At 44.7% G+C, this 24,643-nt stretch overlaps 1 long non-coding RNA gene across 2 annotated transcripts; it reads right to left on the bottom strand.

The window, feature by feature from the left end:
- Positions 1 to 1,478: 1,478 nt before the first annotated feature.
- Positions 1,479 to 15,853, bottom strand: LOC120054126. Of its 2 annotated transcripts, XR_005477567.1 has the most exons (4): positions 15,700 to 15,853; positions 10,349 to 10,451; positions 1,847 to 2,052; positions 1,479 to 1,668 (listed from the first exon to the last, which is right to left on the bottom strand). It is a non-coding gene; the product is annotated as an uncharacterized LOC120054126 (long non-coding RNA). The 2 variants fall into 2 exon arrangements; XR_005477566.1 differs by having other exon boundaries at positions 1,479 to 2,052.
- Positions 15,854 to 24,643: the final 8,790 nt, after the last annotated feature.

Here is a 24,643-nt window from a genome sequence, read left to right as displayed (position 1 = left end):
CGTCCTCCAGCCTACATGTCAGCATGAACTGACATGTTGTCCCCCCAATCAAAGGATCAGATAATTAATCTAGTACTGAAAGCATAAGATACAGCTAGCTAGCACTGCAGTGCATAAAATGTGGTGAGTAGTTGACTGAAAGAGAGAGAAAGACAATAGTTGAACAGTTTTGAACAAATTTCTTCCAAAGTGAAGGAGAAGCAAGAGACAAATAGAGAGAGAGAGATTGTCTTTTTTTTCACTTTCAGTTTCACTTACTTAGCTAGCAAATGCAGCTAGCTAGTTTAGCCTACTGAAACACCCTGCTCAAACAGAGGGATGCTATGTTAGCTTGCTGGCTATGACTATCCAACACAACACTGGAACTCTTCCAAGGTAAGCTTTTGGTATTACTAATTTATTGTACCAGGGCTCACCGGTGTAACTGCAGTACACTAACGTTACTGCATGATTGTAACGGGTTTATTAACGCGTTAGTTCTATTAGTAATGCTGACTCTGACGTTATTTTAGCTACTATGGTAACAACGATGTAGGCTGTGTGTAGCGGTTTGGCTTGGAAAAGTTTTTTCACCTGGTCACATACAGCTGTTTTGCATTGAAGTCCACAAGCAGAGGAACAAGGTGAGAGGAGGAGAGCACATTGAAGGAATACAATGTTGCTGCTATGAAAGTGAACTGTTTTTTATGCGTGATCAGGGGTGTATTCTTTCCACCGATTCTGTTGAAAAATATTTCTTAAACGGAAGCAAATGGAGCAAAATGGGAATAAACATACCTGAATTTGTCCAATAAAACTATAGTTTGCAACTGTGGAACTAATGATTACACCCTATATCAGCTAGATGCAGTCAAAAGTGTGCAAGGTGGTATTGAATGTCACTGTCTGTCCATGTTTCACTGTCTGTTGCCTCATTTTGTCTTCTGACCTGTGTGTACCTACGTTGTAAACTTTCATTCATAGGCTAGGTTGTAAACCTATTGCTGTTACATTGTACCAGGTGAACGGAATATGAATGAGAGTCATCCAATATGCTGTAATAGAAATAAGGCCATGTTCATAAAAATAATCGTCCTCCTTCATCTTAAACGGCACTGACCGCCACTGTTGCCAGCCAATCAACGCTGCTATCAAGCCAATCTAGCTACACTTAGGCTATTGAATTAAATATATAAGTTTGATGACTAGATTTAATCTAATTTCACTGCGATTGGTTAGTCAACATGCAATAATACCTGTATACTGTCAATCCCTGAGATTAATTATTTCCATTTAGATTAACTGAGCCTCCCGTTTCAGTGACTGTGATGTGATCATGTGAACTGCTGATTATACTGTAAATGTTTCACACTTCACAGCATTTATTTTATTTTACTGGTGTTGTAAGCAATCTCAAAGTTGATGAGGCGCTCTCTTTATAACGATAAGGACGAGACCCAAATGCAGACACAGGAGGCAGATGGTTAGAGTCTCTGATATTTATTAATAGACAAGGGGCAGGCAAGAGGCAGGATGAGGACAGGCGGAAGTTCGTAAACCAGGTCAGAGTCAGATGGGTACAGGACGGCAGGCGGGCTCAAGGTCAGGGAAGGCAGAATGGTATGGCAGGCGGGCTCAGGGTCAGGGCAGGCAGAAAATGTTGGAACCGGGAGGACTAGAAAACAGGGACTAGAAAAACACGAGTATGGAAAAACACGCTGGTAGATACACAGGGGATAATGGGAACAAATTGAAGACACCTAGTGGGGAGTGGAGACAAGCACAAGACAGGTAAAACAGATCAACGTGTGACAGTACCACTCCTTCCCTCTAGGGGCGGCACCTGGCATCCTACCCGGGCGCATACCTGGTTGACCGGGATGCTGGCGGTGAAAGTCAGGGATGAGGGCCGAGTCCAGGATGTCCTTAGCGGGTACCCAGCACCTCTCCTCCGGGCCATAACCCTCCCAGTCAACCAGATACTGGAAACCCCTGCCCCGAGGTCGAACACTCAGGAGGCGTCTCACTGTGTATGCAAGATGGCCATCGATGAGACGAGGGAGGGGGGTGGGCCTGAAAACAGGAGACAAAGGGCTGTGAGACAAAGGTTTAATCTTAGACACATGAAACGTGGGATCTATACGGAGGGTGCGGGGCAACAGAAGATGAACAGCTGTGGGACTAAGGATTTTAGAGATGGGAAAGGGACTGATAAAGCGGGGGTAAAGTTTACAGGATTCCACCCTGAGGGGCAGATCCTGAGTGGAGAGCCACACCCTCTGCCCGAGATGATAGTGGGGAGCCAGGGTCCGGTGGCGGTCCGCCTGTCGCAGATACCTGGAGGTGGTCTTAAGAAGAGCGGACCGGGCTCTCTTCCAGGTATGCTGACAACGATGGACGAACATCTGGGCTAAGGGTATGCTGACCTCTTCCTCTTGGTCTGGGAAGAGCGGAGGCTGGTAACTCAGGGAACACTCAAAATGCGAGAACCCAGTGGCCGAGAAGGGAAGGGTGTTCCGGGCGTACTCCACACACACACAAGTTTCTGGCTCCGGGTGGTGGGATTGGCCGAGACGAGGCACCGAAGAGTCGTCTCCAGATCCTGACTGGCACGCTCCGATTGCCATGCCCTCTTCACGACTGTCTTGGTGTGCTTGGACCCTGTTAGTTTGTTGGTGATGTGGACACCAAGGAACTTGAAGCTCTCAACATGCTCTGCTACACCCCCGTCGATGAGAATGGGGGAGTGCTCGGTCCTCTGTTTCCCATAGTCCACAATTATCTCCTTTGTCTTGATCACGTTGAGGGAGAGGTTGTTTACCTGGCACCACACGGCCAGGTTTCTGACCTTCTCCCTATAGGCTGTCTCGTCGTTGTCGGTGATCAGGCCTACCACTGTTGTGTCATTGGCAAACTTAATGATGGTGTTGGAGTCATGCTTGGCCGTGCAGTCATGAGTGAACAGGGAGTACAGCATGGTACTGAGCACGCACCCCTGTGGGGCACCCGTGTTGAGGATCAGCGTGGCGGATGTGTTGTTCCCTAACCTTACCAACTGGGGGCGGGCCGTCAGGAAGTCTAGGATCCAGTTGCAGAGGGAGGTGTTTAGTCCCAGGGTCCTTAGCTTATTGATGAGCTTTGAGGGCACTATGGTGTTGAACGCTGAGCTGTAGTCAATGAATAGCATTCTGACATAGGTGTTCCTTTTGTCCAGGTGGAAAAGGGCAGTGTTGAGTGCAATAGAGATTGCATCATCTGTGAATCTGTTGAGGCGGTATGCAAATTGATGTGGGTCTAGGGTTTTGGCATAATGGTGTTGATGTGAGCCATGACCAGCCTTTCAAAGCACTTCAAGGCTACAGACATGAGTGCTACGGGTCGGTAGTCATTTAGGCAGGTTACCTTTGCTTTCTTGGGCACATGGACTATGGTGGTCTGCTTAAAACATGTTGGTATTACAGACTCAGACAGGGAGAGGTTAAAAATGTCAGTGAAGACACTTGCCATTTGGTCAGCGCATGCTCGCAGTACATGTCCTGGTAATCCGTCTGGCCCAGCCACCTTGTGAATGTTGACCTGTATAAAGGTCTTACTCACATCGGCTGCAGAGAGTGTGATCACACAGTCTTCCGGAACACCTGGTGCTCTCATGCATGTTTCAGTGTTATTTGCCTCAAAGCGAGCATAGAAGTAGTTTAGCTCATCTGGTAGGCTCGTGTCACTGGGCAGCATTCGGCTGTGCTTCCCTTTGTAGTCTGTAATGGTTTGCAAGCCCTGCCACATCCGACGGGCGTCTGAGACGGTGTAGTACGATTTGATCTTATTCCTGTATTGACGCTTTGCCTGTTTGATGGTTCATCGGAGGGCATAGCGCGATTTCTTATAAGCTTCCAGGTTAGAGTCCTGCTCCTTGAAAGCGGCAGCTCTAGCCGTTAGCTCAGTGCAAATGTTGCCTATAATCTATGGCTTCTGGTTGGGGTATGTATGTACGGTCACTGTGGAGTCGACGTCATCAATGCACTTTTTGATGAAGCCAATGACTGATGTGATGTACTCCTCAATGCCATCGGAGGAATCCCGGAACATATTCCAGTCTGTGCTAGCAAAACAGTCCTGAAGCTTAGCATCTGCTTCATCTGACCACTTTTTTATTGATTGAGTCACTGGTGCTTCCTGCATACATTTTTGCTTGTAAGCAGGAATCAGGAGGATAGAATTATGGTCAGATATGCTAAATGGAGGGCGAGGGAGAGCTTTGTATGCGTCTCTGTGTGTGGAGTAAAGGTAGTCCAGAGTTTTTCTCCCTCTGGTTGCACATTTAACATGCTGATAGAAATTTGGTAAAACAGATTTAAGTTTCCCTGCATTAAAGACCCCGGCTACTAGGAGCGCCGGTTCTGAGTGAGCGTTTTCTTGTTTGCTTATGGCGGAATACAGCTCATTCAATGAGGTCTTAGTGCCAGCCTCAGTCTGTGGTGGTATGTAAACAGCTACGAAAATTACAGATGAGAACTAGATAGTAGATAGTGTGGTCTACAGCTTATCATGAGATACTCTACCTCGGGCGAGCAATAGCTCAAGACTTCCTTAGATATCGTGCACCAGCTGTTATTGACAAAAATTCATAGTCCGCCGCCCCTTGTCTTACCAGACGCCTCTGTTCTATCCTGCTGGTACAGCGTATAACCAGCCAGCTGTATGTTGATAGTGTCGTCGTTCAGCCACGACTGCATAAGATATTACAGTTTTGAATGTCCCGTTGGTAGTTTAATCTGCCGCGTAGGTCGTCTATTTTATTTTCCAAAGATTTCACGTTTGCTAGCAGAATGGAAGGAGTGGGGGTTTATTTGATCGCCTACGAATTCTCAGAAGGCAGCCCGCCCTTTGGTCCTTTTTTTCTCCGCCTTCGCTTCACGCAAATCATGGGGATCTAGGCCTGTTCCCGGGAGAGCAGTATATCATTCAGGTCGAGCTCATCAGATTCGTTACTTTACATTGTTTTGGAGATCAGGCATAATATCACTATACTCTGAGTGTTCATTTTCTTAAGTTAATTTCATTTCAGTGCATCTAATTTGTAAACATATCAACTGTATCAAATGATTACTATTTTTCAATTCCACACATCAAAATAAAGTTATCTTTCTTCCCTTTCTTGTGAGTAAGTATCGAGATGAAGTGTTAAACCCCCAACGAAACTTTAGAATTCTTATAGATGCAACGGAAAGATAATGTATTGCATTGAGCCCATTACCGGGGTGTGTTTGACAGGTCATTACAAACATTTCCGTGTTCGTAACGTTAACGAAAAAACCCGACATGCACAAGCAAGAGTATGAAAGAGTTACAAGATTAAAATGAAAGCAATCAATCCAGCGAGATTTAAGTGACCCTCTGGGCGACACCCTACAACTTAATACTTTTTTAACTAATTAGCTAGTTAGCTAACCCTTTAAATACTTAGCTACCGTGTTACCTAACCATAATTCCTAACCATAACCCCTAACACTAACCCCTAATCCCTAGCTAATGTTAGCCACCTAGCTAGCTTAGCTAACGTTAGCCACAACAAATTATAATTTGTGTAACATACTTGCGTATGTTGCAAGTCACGACTTCACAGGAGAGCTGTTTGAATGTAAAAAATATGTCTTTATCAAAATGCGTTTTTTGGCAGAAACGCCTTATCGAACATGTGAACTTTCATGTGCCTTAATATCAAACTTGTATGCCATCTGTAAATACAAATAAAATTGTTAAATTACGAGCCTAGTTGGTTTAGCCACAGAAAAATAGAGCAACCTTCCTGCTAGGCATGACTGGGTGAGAGAATGAGTGGGCTGGGCATGCCGAGAGATGAGTTTGGATTGTTCTGCCATATAGCACGCGTCTGTCTATTGGAGCTGGTCAGTATGTCTAGGTAATCGTGTCAAAAACGGCTTTAAAAAAATGTATTGCGTAGTAAAACTGCATAAACCTAATGTCAAGTTAAAGTGTACTGTTAGCTAGCTAACGTTAGCTGGGTGGCTCGCTAGCTAACATTATGTGTATGCTCTCCACTTTTTGGAGGACTGAGATTTGGAAAGGAGATGGAGAAAACACCAGTCTGGATTACATCGTCAAACTAAGGGCAACCATGCATGGTATCAGACAGGAGACGCATCCAACCATGATGTATACTGGTAAAATAGTCTAGCTAGCTACATTTTCAGATATTACACGTTTCTAATTTAGACAGAAAGTGGTTTCATTTCAAGTGTACTGTTAGCTAGCTAACGTTGTGTATGATCTTATTCTTCGTATCTCAGACACATTTGCTTGACTAGTTATAGCCATACAACCTGGTTGGTTAGCTACCTGCAGATTCATGCAGAGTAGTAACGTCATGAGTTGTGATTATGGTTCATTGTTTAGCTAGCTAGCTACATGTTTTGACAATTTTCATTTCAAGTTAGTGTACTGTTAGTTAGCTAGCTAACGTTAGCTGGCTGGCTCGCTAACTAACATTACGTCATGCGTCGGGATTCATTGTTTACATAGCTAGCTACATTTCTTAACAAAAGACTCTCGTTTTAGTGTGCCAGAGCGCAGAATAACTGATTAATATTTGAAAGCTCAACACCTGTAGAATATGTCTGGTGTCAGTAAACATCAGCAACAAAGCATAATTAAATTGTTGCAAGCAGCACTGTTACAGTCACCAAAGCTCTGGATAACATGAAAACTGCCTAACCAGCTCTGATAGGGGGAGTAAAATGGTCAGAGTGGGGTGTTCTCTCATTATGTGTCTGGAAGTAGCTAGCCAATGTTAGCCAGTTAGCTTGGGTGCTTGACTGTCGTTGTGAGGTCAGAGCTTTCGGACCAACCCTACTAACATGGAACCCGAACCGGTTGCGCACGTGCGCCATCGTGCATGAATGTATTTTGTCCCCCCACACCAAACTCGATCACGACACGAGGGTTAAAATATCAAAACAAACTCTGAACTAATTATATTCATTTGGGGACAGGTCGAAAAGCATTAAACATGTATGGCAATTTAGTTAGCTAGCTTGCACTTGCACAATTTGTCCTATTTAGCTAATTTGCTGTTGCTAGCTAATTTGTCCTGGGATATAAACATTGAGTTGTTATTTTACCTGAAATGCACAAGATCCTCTACTCCACCAATTAATCCACACATTAAACGGTCAACCGAATCGTTTCTAGTCATCTCTCCTCCTTCCAGGATTTTTCTTCTCTTGACTTTATATTGCGATTGGCAACTTTCATAAATTAGGTGCATTACCGCCACCGACCTATTTCGTCTTTCAGTCACCCATGTGGGTATAACCAATGAGGAAATGGCACGTGGGTACCTGCTTCTATAAACCAATGAGGAGATGGGAGAGGCAGGACTTGCAGCGTGATCTGTGTCAGAAATAGAACTGACTTCTATTTTAGCCCTTGGCAACACAGACACTCGTTGGCGTGCGCGAGCAGCCATTATTTTGCAACGCTCGCGTACGCGACTCGGGCGGTGTAGTCAGCCTGTTATTGGCCAGAGCATCCAGTGTGCGCTCTGAACGGGAAATGGCTCTGAATTTATGAACTGACAATCTGACAGCACAGTTGCAGTCACCAACGCTCTGGATAACATACTGTAACAGCCTAACCAGCTCTGCTAGGGCGAGTAATGTTCAGTGAGCTGTTCTCGCTCTCTTAGATGTCTGGAAGTAGCTTGCAAGTTGGTACAGAATGCATGGATCAACTCTTAAAGAGATGGGTGGGGCTAAGGCTTAAGAGGGCGTGAACAATGCTGAATGGTTGTAGACAAAGGAGTGCTCTCCAATAGTAGGACCAAAACATTGAAAGACGGTTTTCTCAAAGGTGAGTTTACAAGTTGATCAACTTTCAAAGCAGAATTACTTTCCGATTGTTTCCTCAAATGCAGTGTATGATATACCATTTTGTAGTTCTGAGTCTCTACTTTTATCCAATGTAATAAACAGAAATTCAAATGTTGCTACATAAGACCGAATCCAGGTGGTGAGTCACACATGTGTTATGAAGAAAGAAAATCGTGTAATACACTCGAAATGCATTAAGAAAATGGTGGACTTTTTCGTATGCCTGTCACAAATTTCAAATAAGTAATTAGTGTCTATTGCACAATAATCTGTGATAGCGTGTTGAAAGCACACACCCCTCAATCAACAGCTTTTCCAGTTGACTTAGTTTTTCTTGTGGGCTGACGGGAAAGAGCACTAAATCACAATAAAACTGTCACAATAACAAACAACAAAAAAACTAACTAAAAAGATTTGAATGAAAGCTACCCAGGTTAAATCTGTAGCATTTGTCTGCCAGTCACCAGTTTGTTTCGTCAAGGTGACGCAGTTGTATGGTTGTGAATGTGTTTGTGTAGTTCTGTCTACATATACCTCAGGTAATTACAGGGGCTGATTGCCTTTCTTCAAACATTTAATGGCAGACAGACAGTCAACTCTACCACCCACACTGTGTTTTTGCAGTGAAAACATAAGAACGAGAGCCTCTGGTCAAACATGCAGGGTCTAGAGGTAAATGGACGGTGCACTAGCTGCCTAAAGACACATTAGCTCAGCAGACTGGCTGCCCTTCATCTAGAGTCAACAGAACTAACAACTTTCCCACATATTCCAATCCCCACTCCTTATTAACCTATTACAGAATCTGTGAAATCCAACAAAGTGGCCCTTTCACCACATTTCAGCAAAATAAAACATTTTCCCTCTTTATGTGTGTAGAGATTTTCCATGTCTAATCTCATGTATTGTTATATTGAGTTGAGCTATAGAGGAGAATCCTCCTCATAACAAATGCAAACCACAGATAGAAGAGCAGCTGGTGACTTCACCCTCAGATCGAGACATCCTAGTGAATAAATTATGACTGACCATTAGTGGGGTTATTAATGTTTTATTATTTCAAACAGCTATTAAAAATATATATATACAATAAAAACATATGTCTCTGAAAGAACGAAGACAAGAGACACAAAAATAACTAATAACAAACGACTCCACTGGAGCGACATCAATGAAATCCAGCAGTAGGATTAGCACTAAATACACACTCCCAAATGCAGCACTAAAATATATGATGGATGTGTGTTTGCGAATATGGGACACAGAAAATCCAACTTACTGTCGCCTTGTTATTACACCAGAGGGCTGATTGATAAAAACTCACTGCCCTATTACCCAGCGAGTGCTGAATCGCTGGGTAGCAGAGGTGGAACAAACAACATGGGGTAGGGGATATGGAGCAGTGAAGTCCCCCATATCAGAATAGCCTTCCTAGGACATTGATATTCAGAACTATGAGCAGTGATTAGGTGATTACGTTGGGTATTGTATGTGCCGTTTAAAGGTTTTCATGAGATATACACTATATATACAAAAGTATGTGGCTATTTCAGCCACACCCGTTGCTGACAGGTGTATAAAATTGAGCACACCGCCATGCAATCTCCAAAGACAAACATTGGCAGTAGAATGGCTTTACAGAAGAGTTCAGTGACTTCCAACGCGGCACTGTCATAGGATGCCACCTTTCCAACAAGTCAGTTCGTACAATTTCTGCCCTGCTAGAGCTTCCCCAGTCAACTGCAAGTGCTGTTATTGTGAAGTGGAAACGTCTAGGAGCCAAGTGGTTGGCCACACAAGCTCACAGAACGGGACCGCTGAGTGCTAAAGTGCATAGTGCGTAAAAATAGTTTGTCCTCGGTCGCAACACTTACAACCAAGTTCCAAACTGCCTCTGGAAGAAAAGTCAGCACAAGAACTGTTCGTCGGGAGCTTCATGGTGTGGGCTAGGCCCCTTAGATCCAGTGAAGGGAAATCTTAACGCTACAGCATACAATGACATTCTAGACGATTCTGTGGTTCCAACTTTGTGGCAACAGATTAGGGAAGGCCCTTTCCTGTTTCCCATGACAATGCCCCTGTGCACAAAGCAAGGTCCATACAGAAATAGTTTGTCGAGATCGGTGTGGAAGAACTTGACTGGCCTGCACAGAGCCCTGACCTCAACCCCATCGAACACCTTTGGGATGAATTGGAAAGCCGACTGCGAGTCAGGCCTAATCGCCCAACATCAGTGCCCGTCCTCACTAATGCTCTTGTGGCTGAATGGAAGCAAATCCCTGCAGCAATGTTTCAACAACTAATGGAAAGCCTTCCCAGAAGAGTGGAGCCTGTTATAGCAGCAAAGGGGGGACCAACTCCATATTAATACCCATGATTGAGATGTTCGTCGAGCAGGTGTCCACATACTTTTGGTCATGTAGTGTTAATCTGTAGTAGTCTGTGTTGGGTTTGGGGGGCATAGTGATAAACAACAGTACCATCAAATGCAGGTCCTCCCTTTCTCAGATGAGATGGGACTCCCGAGTGTTCCTGAAGGGGTTGGTAGTCTCATTCAGGCCGTGATATCTTGATGACAGCTCCCTATGACACAAGAGGAAAGTGAGTGATCAGTAACAAAGACATTCTCAACCAGTGAGTAAATGGGGCTGACAGGACTGGGTGTTGTAGCGCTGCACTTCTGCCCTTTCAAACTACAATCAACAGAAGCTAGCCGGCAAAAATAATCTAAGCGTAGATAAAGAGAGACTGAAAGAGGCAAGAGATGTGTATTGTCGAGATGTGTATTATTCCAACAATGTCCTTCAAAAATGTTCAGAGTATTAATGTAGAGACTTGGATAAAAAACACACACAATGACTTCGCCAACACAAATCCGACTGAAAAGATTTGCACAGAGCGATGGGTCTATTTGTGTAGCCTAATGCTAAAATAAAATGTCAAAGATATCGCCCTTCCACAGAGGAAGAATTCGAAAAAACAAACCAGAAGAGAGCACCAAAAGCACTGAGACGCCTGCTGCTGAAGCTCTCTCCCTCTCGTCCTCGGGCTCTAAGAGCACTTTGAATTTCTCACGCAAAAGACTTCTGAATGCCAAAACACTGAAGGGCACACTCCATTTGCGACGCACAAAGCATCAGAGAGCGGAGGGGGAATGAGACACTTGTGTCAGATAGCAACACAATGCACCCCAGTCCCCAAGACTCCTCTAAAAGAAGAACACAATGGCTGTGTGACATTAATTATAATGAAGGTTTAATGCTGCTGCATCGGGGGCATTGGGGACAATCAGTGGAGCTGGAGCCTGTGACGCTGTAGGGGTTTTGGTTGGCATGTGGTGGTCCGGAGGGGGCCTGGAGATGAGGCTTGGTGATGGAGCCTTGAGCTGCTCTCAACAAGTCTCAGGTGAAACCATGCTGTGGGAGCTGGATTACAGAACATCACAGGGCCCCAAGTACTGCTACTAACTAAATACGACAACTCTGCCTCAAAGGAATCCTCAGTCTACTCCACGTTAATGAACATAGACATGGACAACTGTATCATACTGAAGCTTCAATTAAAAGCACTTAATGAAAAGCATAGTCTGATATGGCTCCGCTCATGCTATATTTAGAGCTCATCATCCGATAGATGATTAAGGATGGAGAGACACGTCTCAGTACATCTCTGTCAATGGTATATTCAGCAAAACAACCCCAGAGTGGTAGAGACATACACACATGGCCTTCAGAAGTATTCACATTTTGTTGTGTTAAAAGTGAGATTACACAACATACTCTGTAATGTCAAAGTGGAAGAAATATTCTAACATTTTCTAAAAATGTATGGAAAATATAACACTAATATATCTTGATTATATGAGTATTCAACCCCCTGAGTCAATACATGTTAGAATCACCTTTGGCAGTGATTACAGCTGTGATTCTTTCTAGGTAAGTCTCTAAAATCATTGCACACCTGGATTGTACAATATTTACACATTATTCTTTAACAAAAATATTCAAGCTCTGTCAAATTGGTTGTTGATCATTGCTAGACAGCCATTTTCATGTCTTGTCATAGGTTTTCAAGCCAATTTAAGTCAAAACTATAACTAGGCAACTCAGGAACATTCAATGTTGTCTTGGTAAACAACTCCAGTGTATATTGGCCTTGTGTTCTAAGTAATTGTCCTTCTGAAAGTCGAATTTGTCTTCAATGACTTTGCCTGTGCTTAGCTCTATTCCGGTTTTGTTTTTCTCCTAAAAAACTACCTAGTCCTTGCCGATGACAAGCATACCCTTAACATGATGCAGCCACCACCATACTTGAAAATATTTAGAGTGCTACTCAGGATGTGCTGTGTTTGCCCCAAACAACCTTTGTATTCATGACAAAAAGTTAATTTCTTTGCCACATTTTTTGCAGTATTACTTTAGTGCCTTATTGCAAACAGGATGCATGTTTTGGAATATTTTTTAGTCTGTACAGGCTTCCTTTTCACTCTGTTATTTATGTTAGTATTGTGGAGTACCTACAATGTTGTTGATCATCCTCATTTATCTCCAATCACAGCCATTAAACTCTAACTTTTTTAAAGTCACCATTGGTCTAATGGTGAAATCCCTGAGCGGTTTCCTTCCTCCCTGGCAACTGAGCCTGTATCTTTGTAGTGATTGGGTGTATTGATACACCATCCAAGGTGTAATTAATAACTGCACCATGATCAGAGGGATATTCAATTATATTTTATTTATTTTTACCCATTTACCAATAGGTGCCCTTCTTTGCGAACCATTGGAAAACCTCCCTGGTCTTTGAAATTCACTCCTCGACTGAAGGACCTCACAGATAATTGTGCTTGGGGTACAGAGATGGAGTAGTCATTTAAAAATCATGTTAAGCACTATTATTACACACAGAGTGAGTCAATGCAACTTATTATGTGACTTGTTAAGCACTTTTTTATTTTACTCCTGCACTTATTTAGGCTTGCCATAACAAAAGGGTTGAGTACTTATTGACTCAAGACATTTCAGCTTTTCATTTTGAATTAATTCCACTTTGACATTATGGGGTATTGTGTGTAGATCAGTGACACAAATGTGAAGCTTTGAAATGTGGAAGTCGCATAGGGCTATTAGTTTTCTACTGTAGGTTTTTAGATTCATTTAAAATGCAGCCTGTAACACAACACAATGGTGAAAAAGTCAAGGGGTGTGAATACTTTCTGAAGGCACTGTACATGACACTAGCAGCACATGCATCAAGCTCCATACACATTGGGATTAAATCTTCATGTCACAATGCCTTTTTCAAGCTCTGTCACCCCAGTATGGAGCCCTGGGTTTCCCCTGCATGTCATTAATACCTCTTTATTTGAGGGGATAAAAAGTTGGGTTTTGATGTGCGGCCTGCAGCGTGCTAAACAGCTGCTGCACATCGCGTTAGGCTAGCTCCCATTGTCAGAGCTGATCCATTTGGGTGGAGAGGAGAGCGGACTGAGGAGAGATTACCCTGAACAGTTTAGCCACGCTGGATTTAGCGAGCCATGTGCTGGCGCTAATAAGTGATAAGAGCGGGCCAGTGCCATTGAGTCGGTCTGGCCCGGCAGACAATGGAGGCCCAACCAGCACTGACCTCAGTGGAGACAGCAGGTTGGTCCAGTCTGGTAGAACGGCGAGACCAGGGGCCCTACACATGTCTGATCCAACAGCTAATCCTGAATGGCAGGGGCCCTGGCCCACCTCGCTCCATAGAGCACTACATAAGAGGCAAGAGGAGAAATACACTGCTCCAGAGATCCTCATGCGGGGCTGACAGACATGAGTTGAGAGAAAGTCTAACAGTGTTTGACAGCGACACTACCTCCTGAGAGTGAGGAGGGAAACAGGAGTGTTGTTGTGCTCTCTTCCTCGTCCCTATGCAAGCTCTGGAAGAACCGACGCTGGAGTAAAGAAACAAGTACGGGGAGTGAACATTTAATATTGCATAGACATGGAACAGGACAGGAACAGCGTCAGAACCGGGTAACACAACGACATATGACAATTAATGCTGAAGCGGGGAACAGAGCTGGGGAACAGACAGATATAGGGGAGGTCGTGACACAGGTGATTGAGTCCAGATGAGTGGAATGAATCGCTGATGCGTGTGACGAGGGAAGCAGGTGCGCGTAATGATGGTGGCAGGAGTGCGTAGTGCTGGGTAGCCTGGCGCCCTCGAGCACCAGGGACGGAGAGCGGGAGCTGGCGTGACAGTACCCCCTCCCCCTAGGGGCGCCACCCGAGGCATGGGCGCTGGACCAGCCACCTGGGGGCGTAGAAGCCCAACGAACCGGCAGAGGCGTAGGAGCCTGATGATCCCGCTGGGACATGGGAGCCTGATGAGCCGGCTGAGGCTTGGACGCCTGGTGAGCCGGCAGAGGCGTAAAACCTTGCCGATCCAGCGGAGGCTTGACGTGGGATGGGCGCCTGCCGAGCCATCCGGGGCAAGGAAACCTCTTGAGCCAGCTAGGGCGTGGAAGCCCGACGAGCCAGCTGAGGCACCCCCAGTTCCATCGGAGGCGGCCCTCGCACCCGACGTCACCACCAACCCGAAATGCCAGCACTCCCCGACACTTCATTAGATGGTTTCAGCATTCTGTAAAAATGAACGCTGGAGTAGAGAAACAAGTACGGGGAGTGAACATTTAATATTGCATAGACATGGAACAGGACAGGAACAGCGTCAGAACCGGGTAACACAACGACATACGACAATTAATGCTGAAGCTGGGAACAGATCTGGGGAACAGACAGATATAGGGGAGGTAATGACACAGGTGATTGAGTCCAGGTGAGTGGAATGAATCGCTGATGCGCGTGACGAGGGAAGCAGGTGTGTGTAATGATGGTGGCAGAAGTGTGTAGTGCTGGGCAGCCTGACGCCCTCGAGCGCCAGGGAGGGAGAGCGGGAGCTGGCGTGACAAGCCCCTTGTGTTTATGACACATGTGAGGGGATTGACATTACAGGACATGCTCCAGCACAAAGTCCTACATGCGTCAAGGGGACCTGAGGACTTGAAAGAGTCTGCCACACAGAGGACCAAATATTGCATCTTGCTGTGAACAAAGACACCTTTGTGAGTGATACTGAGTGATACTGAGAAGCCTTTTCTAGCGCAACACTGGCCATGTGTAACTTGGATGTGAAAGCCTGTGAATGGCTGGGTGAGAGTGCGGTGGAGCGATTGCAGGACAGGGCAGAACTACAGGTGGAACAGACCTGTGAGGATGAGATGCAATTTTCACTCCCATATTACATTTCAGCTCCTGGGACAACTATGAAGGATTACCAGAGCTGAATCTATGCTTTGTTGTATGTGATACTCTAGTACTCTAACATTACAACAGCATCTGAGTTAGCTACAACACCAAGGGCGAGAAATTCCTTTACCAAGAAAATACTGGCCATAAATCCATATAATATGACTGACATTCACAAGCTCAATTAACAATGGCAAAATGTGGCTACTTGATCTACTTAAACATTTAGGCTATGTAGGAGCATAGTGGTGGTTGCTACAGTTTTCCTATAGCCTTGAGAGGAGCACGTCACCACATTGGACAAAGGAGGTAATTATTGCCTTTATGCTCAAAAAGACACTCGGCATGCATCATTTAAATTCAGTTGCACTGCAGCAGAAACCACGAAATGTGAGAGGGAGGGGATTTTGACTCAGCAGCAGGACTTTCCCAAAATAGCTGAAGTTAGACCAAATAAACGTATACAAATATAAATTACACTTACACTATCTAGCAGTTAATAAGAAACATGATCTATTTTCTGGGAAGGGGATAGTAGTCACCATCTGAGCTCTGAAGAGGTGGATGGTCAAGTACTCCATTTTTCCTCTGACATGTGGTATGTAACAGCACCTAGGGGACAGAGGTGGCTCTTTTCTCATCCTGTTTACAGGGCTTTGTTGAGGAGGTGAGAATACAGGTGTGCTGGGAAGAGGGTCTAGGCAGGTCTGAGGACCTTTGAGAGGGGCTCTACCTTTACCGCTGCAGTGACGAGCCTGGAGGTCGTTGACACTGATCATGTTCTGGATAAACAAGTGGGTGTGATAGTCAACATGCCCTTCCATTGGCAGATATTTACTCTTTGCTCTCTTGAAGTGGGGCCTTCCAAAGTATCGGTAAGTTGTCCACTTCATTGACTATTCCCTCTTTTCCCACCAGAATCTAAAAACCTACAGCAGAAAACGAATTGCATTACTTATCTCAATGCGACTCCCACATTTTAAAGCTTCACATGGACTCATGTTTTCCAAGAATGTGCGCTGTCTGAATTTCCCTCTGTTCCTAGTCTTCAGAGAGACGGTAGCCTGTCTGAACAGCAGGCCAATACTGGGACATCAGGAGTGATGTCATAAAAAATGAAGGCAACTGTTGTATAGGGTGTCATGGGAGCGCAGAGGTAGACACTTATAAATGTCCATAAAATGCTATCTGTGTGTTCCCTCATGGCTTTTACTCTTGGCAAACAGTTCTGGTTGTCCTGTGCAGTTTGTATCATCTCAATAAACAAATATTCCCATTGAGCTCCACTGCTCCTTTGTTGCAATAAAGAGAAAAATAGCTAGCTCTCTGATCACGGATCCTATCCCCCATTTCCCTATGTTGCTGTCTTTCCCTTTGTTGTTGTTGTGTGTTGGTTACATAAGCCTTACACCTGAACACATTAGGAATTCCCTAAATAACTACGACACGGATGAGTGTGCTACCGAACCACACACACACATGGTGAGTGATCAGGTTCCAGAGTTAAAGCGTGTTCAGCATATCATCACTGCTAGCCATGTCCTAATCTGGTCCCAGTGGACCCAGTGGACCTGTACTGTACATCTCCTCCCTCGGTGCTCAGAGTGGAGAGAGAACAGGAGAGGAGACAGGCTCCCACCTCTCTGAACACACAGCAGTGCTGTATCATATGACACGCTTGTTGAACACACAAACACACAGACTCTTCTTCCCGTGCGTCGACTCTCTGTGCCTCTCTAATGGGTTAGTCTACCGTATGTTTCATAATAATCCCCCTCTCATGCGTACAGTTAAGGGGGGGGGGGGGGGGGGGGGATTGTGGGGCTGGTAAACTAATCAGTAAGGCACACAAGTGTGCTAGTCTCTCTGGCGCCTGTGTCTTTGTTAGTTGTGAATTTAAAATGGTGGTTATAGCTGTCACACATATTTCATGAATAAAGTTAGTCTTAAATACAGTCATCTGTATCTGTAATTACATTGCCTTTGTTGGAGAGGGATGGTTGACTTGTCTTATTTGCACACCTGTTAAGTAACGAACCACAAAACAACGTGAATGAACCAGAAGCACAACTTGTTCAGTCCTTGTTCAGTCCTGAGACACATGGTGGTGAACAGAAGCAGCCTAGCATGAAACACTTTCTCACATAGCTCAGAGTGAAAACAACCAACAGTCATGTAAATAGTTATTACATAGAACGCTGAAATGAGCTTCACACTATTAATTCTCCCCTCCCTATTTATCTGCTCAGTATACAAAGAATGGGTGATTAAAAAAAATACCCGTCGAGCTAGTTAACCACTTAAGTAGCAGTCAGGTTGTCCCTGGCAAGCTGTCACATCTTGTTATCGATGTGATTTCCACCTCCAAAACATGTTTGTCTGTCAGTCAGGTTGGCTTGGATCACATGGAAAGTACATGCTTGCAGACTAACGCATGACAGCACCAATCATCCCCCGGAGCAGCATCCACTATCAGGTTACAACACCCAAACAACGTGGATTTCTATACACAAGGCTTGAACGGCCACCTCTGCAGTAGGCTGCATTTAAAAAAAATGTATTTAATTTAACCTTTATTTAACTAGGCAAGTCAGTTAAGAACAAATTCTTATTTACAATGCCGGACTACACCGGCCAAACCCGGACTGCGCTGGGCCAATTGTACTCCGCCCTATGGGACTCCCAATCACGGCCGGTTGTGATACAGCCTGGAATGAAATCAGGGTGTCTGCAGTGATGCCTCTAGCACTGAGATGCAGTGGCTTAGACCGCTGCGCCACTCGGGGTCCCCGGTACGTGTCTCTCTATGGCACCTATACTCTATGCAAGAAAAGAACACATTTTAAACTGTTCACTCCTACAGTTTTGGGCATTGAAACAAAAGGCTAATCAAGTGTTTCCCTAGCTGCAATGCAGTGCCAACACAGAAAACCTCTCCCTCAAAGTCAGTAACACCAAGGAGCTGAACATGGAGTACAGGAAACGGCACAGCAACATTGAAACAGATCAACACTGACGTAAATAAATACATTTTTCTTCCACTTTGACATTACAGAGTAAGGACGTTGAAAAGATTTGACATGGGCCCTCAAATCCTCAAAAATTTGACTGGCTGCATTACTGCTTGGTATGGCAACTCCACCGCCCTTGATCGCATGGTGCTACAGAGGGTGGTGCAGACAGCACAGTACATCACTGGGGCCGAACTCTCTGCCAACCAGGACCTCTGTATCAGGCGGTGTGAAAGGAAGGCCCGGAAAATGTTAAAGAATCCAGCCACCTTCCGCACTGCAAGAGCAACTAAAGCATCAAGTCTGACACCAACAGGCTCCTGTACAGCTTCTATCCCCAAGCCATAAGACTTACAAAATGGCTACACGGACTATCTGCATTGACCCTTCTATTTTATTTTTGCACTGTCTCTATGCACACACACACACACACACACACACACACACACACACACACACACACACACACACACACACACACACACACACACACACACACACACACACACACACACACACACACACACACACACTTCATTAGCTTGCACACACATAACAAACACACATTCATATACAATCATCATATACGCTGCTGCTACTCCATTTCTCATATATCCGGATGCCTAGTCACCTTACCCCATACATATCTAACTCTACCACTCCAGTATCCCTGCACATTGTAAATGTGGTATTGGCACTGACCCCGGAACTGACCCTGTATATAGCTTATTTACTTTCTTGTGTTCTTCTCGTGTGTTTTGGTTCTACTTTCCTTTTATATTAGTTTTTTGTAATACTACTGATATTGATTACAAAGCGCAAGCAAGAAAGGCATTTCACTATACTTGTGCACGTGACAATACAACTTGAAATTTGCAGTGAGTGACTCATCCTCTCTTGACCATGGATGGTCTTTCCAACGGGGGTGAGGTTGGTTGGTGTGTCAGAGGGCAGAGCTCTGCGGGGCTGCCGGGGATGTACCTGATTATAAATACATCTCCTCTGTAGTGCTGAGCAGGGTTTGTGAGTAGGTAGGGGTCTGACACTGCCCTGGTCTGCATGCAGAGAAAGAGGCACTGTCATTTTCCTCCACACATGCTCAGGGCTTCCGGGTTTCCCAAGCTGTCCACAGACACAGAATTCATTCCCAGGGACAGAGTAGGCACTATAGGCCGGCAACTCTCTGGTTTATTTGTGTTCCATTGAGTGGTCCAGTCTTGCCTATGGCACAGCAACATTGAAACAGATCAACACTGATGTCAAGTCACTCAGGGCAGGTCAAGGCACTAAACACAGGCGGGCCGGACGGAAGCATATTATGGGATACAGTAGTGGACTGGTTGCTTGGTGTGTAAAAACATTTTTACACGCAATAAATATGTCACTGCGAACAACAACACATTCAAAGCGAGTGGGGCTGTGAGGGTTATCAGTTCAGGACGTGTTGTTACAGTTGATTGCACAACAAGAAGAGATTGCTGTTCAATGTTTAATAGTTTATCTCTTCATTACAAAATATTCACTGGACCCATTTGATTTGGGATGTACAGTACCAGTCAAATGTTCGGACACACCTACTCATTCAAGGGTTTTTCTTTATTTTACGTCAAAACTATGAAATAACACATATGGAATCAGGTAGTAAAAAAAAAAGTTTCAAAAATCGAAATATATTTTATATTTGAGATTCATCAAAGTAGCCACCCTTTGCCTTGATGACAGATTTGCACACTCTTGGCATTCTCTCAACCAGCTTCATGAGATAGTCACCTGGAATGCATTTCAATTAACACGTGTGCCTTGTTAAAAGTTCATTTGTGGAATTTCTTTCCTTCTTAATGCGTTTGAGCTAATCAGTTGTGTTGTGACAAGGTAGGGTTGGTATACAGAAGATAGCCCTATTTTGTAAAATACCAAGTCCATATTATGGCAAGAACAGCTCAAATAAGCAAAGATAAACGACAGTTCATTGTTACTTTAAGACATGATGGTCAGTCAATCCGGAAAATGTAAAGAACTTGCAAAAACCATCAAGTGCTATGATGAAACTGGCTCTCAAGAGGACCGCAACAGGAAAGGAAGACCCAGAGTTACCTCTGCTGCAGAGGATAAATTCAGTAGAGTTAACTGCATCTCAGATTGCAGCCCAAATAAATGTTTCACAGAGTTCAAGTAACAGACACATCTCAACGTCAACTGTTCAGAGGAGACAAGAAAAAAAAACACTACTAAAGGAGACCAATAAGAAGAGACTTGCTAGGGCCAAGAAACACGAACCATGGACATTAGACAGGTGGAAATCTGTGATGAGTCCAAATTTTAGATTTTTGGTTCCAACCGCCGTGTCTTTGTGAGACGCAAAGTGAATGGATGATCTCCGCATGTGTGGCTCCCCCCGTGAAGAATGGAGGAGGAGGTGTGATGGTGTGGGGGTGCTTTGCTGGTGACATTGTCTGTGATTTATTTAGAATTCAAGGCAAACTTAACCAGCATGGCTACCATAGCATTCTGCAGCAATACACAATCCCATCTGGTTTGTGCCTAGTGGGACTATCATTTGTTTTTCAACAGGACAATGACCCAAAACACACCTCCAGGCTGTGTAAGGGCTATTTGACCAAGAAGGAGAGTGGTGGAGTTCTGCATCAGATGACCTGGTCTCCACGATCAGCCGACCTCAACCCAATTGAGATGTTTTGGCATGAGTTGGACCGCAGAGTGAAGGAAAAGCAACCAACAAGTGCTCAGCATATGTCAGAACTCCTTCAAGATTGGTTGAGAGAATGCCAAGAATGTGCAAAGCTGTCATCAAGGCAAAGGGTGGCTACTTTAAAGAATCTCAAATATAATATATATTTTGTTTTGTTTAACACTGTTTTGGTTACTACATGATTCCATATGCGTTATTTCATAGTTTTGATGTATTCACTATTATTCTACAATGTAGAAAATAGTAAAAATAAAGAAAAACCCTTGAATGAGTAGGTGTCCAAACGTTTGACTGGTACTGTACATTTACGCTTTCCTTTGTTCGTCATCCTGGAAGCAGAGGTAATCTGTCATTATATCATGATGACTAAATATGTGGTGATCCCTGTAACTAAAAATAACAAGACAACCACACTTCTGTCAGCAGGTATCAAATCTATCAAGCCAAAAGCAAATAGAGTAAGGATCTGATTTCATCCCCTTCAGATAAATTTAAGTCAGGAAGACACTTTGGAATGAGAAGCCCAGTTACTGGAACTCCAAGCCTTGAATTGAAGGGAACGTGTTTTTTAAAATATATTTTTTTAACAAATTTGCGACTGTATATACCGATCTATAACGACGCATAACTCTGGGATGCTTTAGGCTAGAAATAAGCCATAAAATACAAGAGGAAGACACAACACTGATGCACATGGGATATCTATGACATTCAGAAGCTGAGATACGACCTTCCAAAGGCGAGGAGTCAAAAGAATTAGACTTTTCTTGGGAACCCCTGATCTATACCACCATGTAGACAGTAGGTTCCAGCTTAACTGGGTATGGGCTCTGAGGGGTCTGTGTCTGGGCTGAGCAGGAGGAGGGTTGGGGGGAGGTGAAGGATGATGTGGAGAGGGGTGACGGGGACTATGGGGTCCCGGTCCGGAGCTGAGGGGCTGGCTGCTGCTGCTACTGGTGTGCTGCTGCATCTACGGGCCACCCTGCCCATGGGACCAGAACCCATCCTCCTAATGCTGCTCGCTCTGGCCTGTGGGGAACAGAAACATAATGGTTTCACCTTTGACAACACAGCTATCCCCGATCTGAGATGCACAAGTGCTAATAGATCAATTCAACTCATTCAACTGTTCAATGTAGTCCAATGTTGTTGACATGATCATTGTATATCACCACACAGAACACAAATGAACAACTTTTGATTTAGACTAGCTGCGTCTAATAATAGAAAAGGCTCCAAAGATGCAAAGGTAAGTTTAGGTACCCTGCTCGGGCTGAGCCAGAAGTCAAAAGCCAAGAACTCTGATAACAGTGTGTCCCCTCAGAGTGAAACTTGACTGACACAGGGCCTACACAAAAAACATGTACTGTATGTTGACACTGTCTCTCTCCCTCTCTCTTCCCACTCTCTCGCTGGCTCATAAAGATGTGAGTGTCATAAAACATCAGTGGTTTGACTTATACACAGGTGTAGGGCATTAACAGATAAAGCGCCTGCAAGGCTGCAGGGGAGGGGGGGGGTGAGATATCCGCCCTGTGCCATACCCGGTTTACCAAATAGCACCTGGGGTGGGGGTGGTGGTCGGAGCCAGCCAGTCACCCACCAAATAGGGATTTTAGATAAGAGCAAACTGCACCATAGAAACTAGCACTAACACAAACAATTTACAACAAAATAATAGTATTTCGCTTTGGGTTGATATACACGAGGACTATGAAATAATATACCTTATATATATATGCATGTTATGGTTTTAAACCTGTTTAAGCTTAATAATGGATTCTAAATGTGAGCTCTACAAACCCAAACAAGGATCAAATTGCCCATATTCTTGGGTGAAATTGTTAAATGTATCATGTGACCATGGTATTTAGTGGGATGACCTGGGACATCCATCAGACTAGGCCTGACCCCTGACCTACATCTTCTATACAGGTCAACCTCCGCCAGGCATACAACCCATAACCTCTATGGAACAACACAGCATAACCACCACACGTCTTTAGCAGCTCAAAAGAAAAGCCAATTTATTGACTAAGCTACAAATTAGTACAGTTAACTGTTTTCCCTCATAAGCTTTAACATGTCACACAATCTGAAATCAAATCTCAGATATGAATCTAAATATGATACAGCGATATTACAATCTCCTGCTCATGAGTGATTGGACTCTACTGGTGGGAGTTGCAGCCTGCTGTGACCATTTGATTTGACTCTCAGATCAGAGGAACAGAGCTGATCAACAGAGTTGGAGACTCTATACATAAACCAGTGTCAGCTACAGTCAAAGCAGCTGTAGTACCCCAGGCCCTTACTGACCCTTAGCTCCTGGGTGACTGGCCTAGTCAGTACTGAAAAGCTGACGTGCCTTTTCAGCAACTCGTTGAAAGAGTAGTCAAATCTGCTCCCTGTCCTCCCTGTCCCCCCTCTGTAATCTCGTGTCAAATTAGCATAATCCCTTCATTGACCCCAGGCGACCCACTCCTTGTTTCAGCCACTTGACACTAATACGGGACCTGTGAAGAATTACAGGTATGCACACAGACCAACTGGCAAGTGTCTTCACTGACATTTTCAACCTATCCCTGACTGAGTCTGTAATACCAACATGTTTTAAGCAGACCAACATAGTCCCTGTGCCCAAGAAAGCGAAGGTAACCTGCTTAAATGACTACCAACCCGTAGCACTCACGTCTATAGCCACGAAGTGCTTTGAAAGGCGGGCCATGGCTCACATCACACCATTATTCCATAAACCCTAGACCCACTCCAATTTGCATACCGCCCCAACAGATCCACAGATGATGCAATCTAATGCACTCAACACTGCCCTTTCCCACCTGGACAAAAGGAACACCTATGTCAGAATGCTATTCATTGACTACAGCTCAGCGTTCAACACCATAGTGCCCTCAAAGCTCATCACTATGCTAAGGACCCTGGCACTAAACACCTCCCTCTGCAACTGGATCCTGGACTTCCTGACGGGCCGCCCCCAGGTGGTAAGGGTAGGGAACAACACATCCGCCAAGCTGATCCTCAACACGGGTGCCCCTCAGGGGTGCGTGCTCAGTCCCCTGTACTCCGTGTTCACTCATAGTGGGTATGTAGGCCACAGAAGAACTAGGCCATTTTCAGCTTCCAGGAATTGTGACATTGGGCTTTGCATTATCATGCTGAAACATGAGGGGATGGCGGCGGATGAATGGCATGACAATGGGCCTCAGGATCTTGCCACGGTATCTCTGTGCATTCAAATTGTCATCAATAAAATGTAATTGTGTTTGTTGTCCGTAGCTTATGCCTGCCCATACCATAACCTCACCGCCATTATGGGGCACTCTGTTCCCAACATTGACATCAGCAAACCGCCCACCCATCTGCCCGGTACAGTTGAAACCGGCATTAATCCGTGAAGAGCACACTTCTCCAGTGTGCCAGTGACCATCGAAAGTGAGCATTTGCCCAGTGAAGTTGGTTACGAAGCCGAACTGCAGTCAGGTCGAGGATGACAAGCATGCAGATGAGCTTCCCTGAGACGGTTTCTGACAGTTTGTGCAGAAATTCTTCGATTGGACAAACCTACAGTTACATCAACTGTCCGGGTGGCTGGTCTCAGACAATCCCACAAGTGAAGAAGATTGATGTGGAAGTCCTGGGCTGGCGTGTTTTTTAGTTGTTGTTTTTTTTGTTGTACTTTTACCCCTTTTTCTCTCCAATGTCGTGACATCCAATTGGTAGTTACTCTTGTCCATCCCTGCAACT

This window comes from Salvelinus namaycush, chromosome 9 (assembly GCF_016432855.1).
Source record: "Salvelinus namaycush isolate Seneca chromosome 9, SaNama_1.0, whole genome shotgun sequence".
In the NCBI taxonomy this organism is placed as follows: Eukaryota; Metazoa; Chordata; class Actinopteri; order Salmoniformes; family Salmonidae; genus Salvelinus; species Salvelinus namaycush.
Note: the sequence above shows the minus strand (reverse complement) of the source record. Positions and strands in the feature narration are given on the sequence as shown.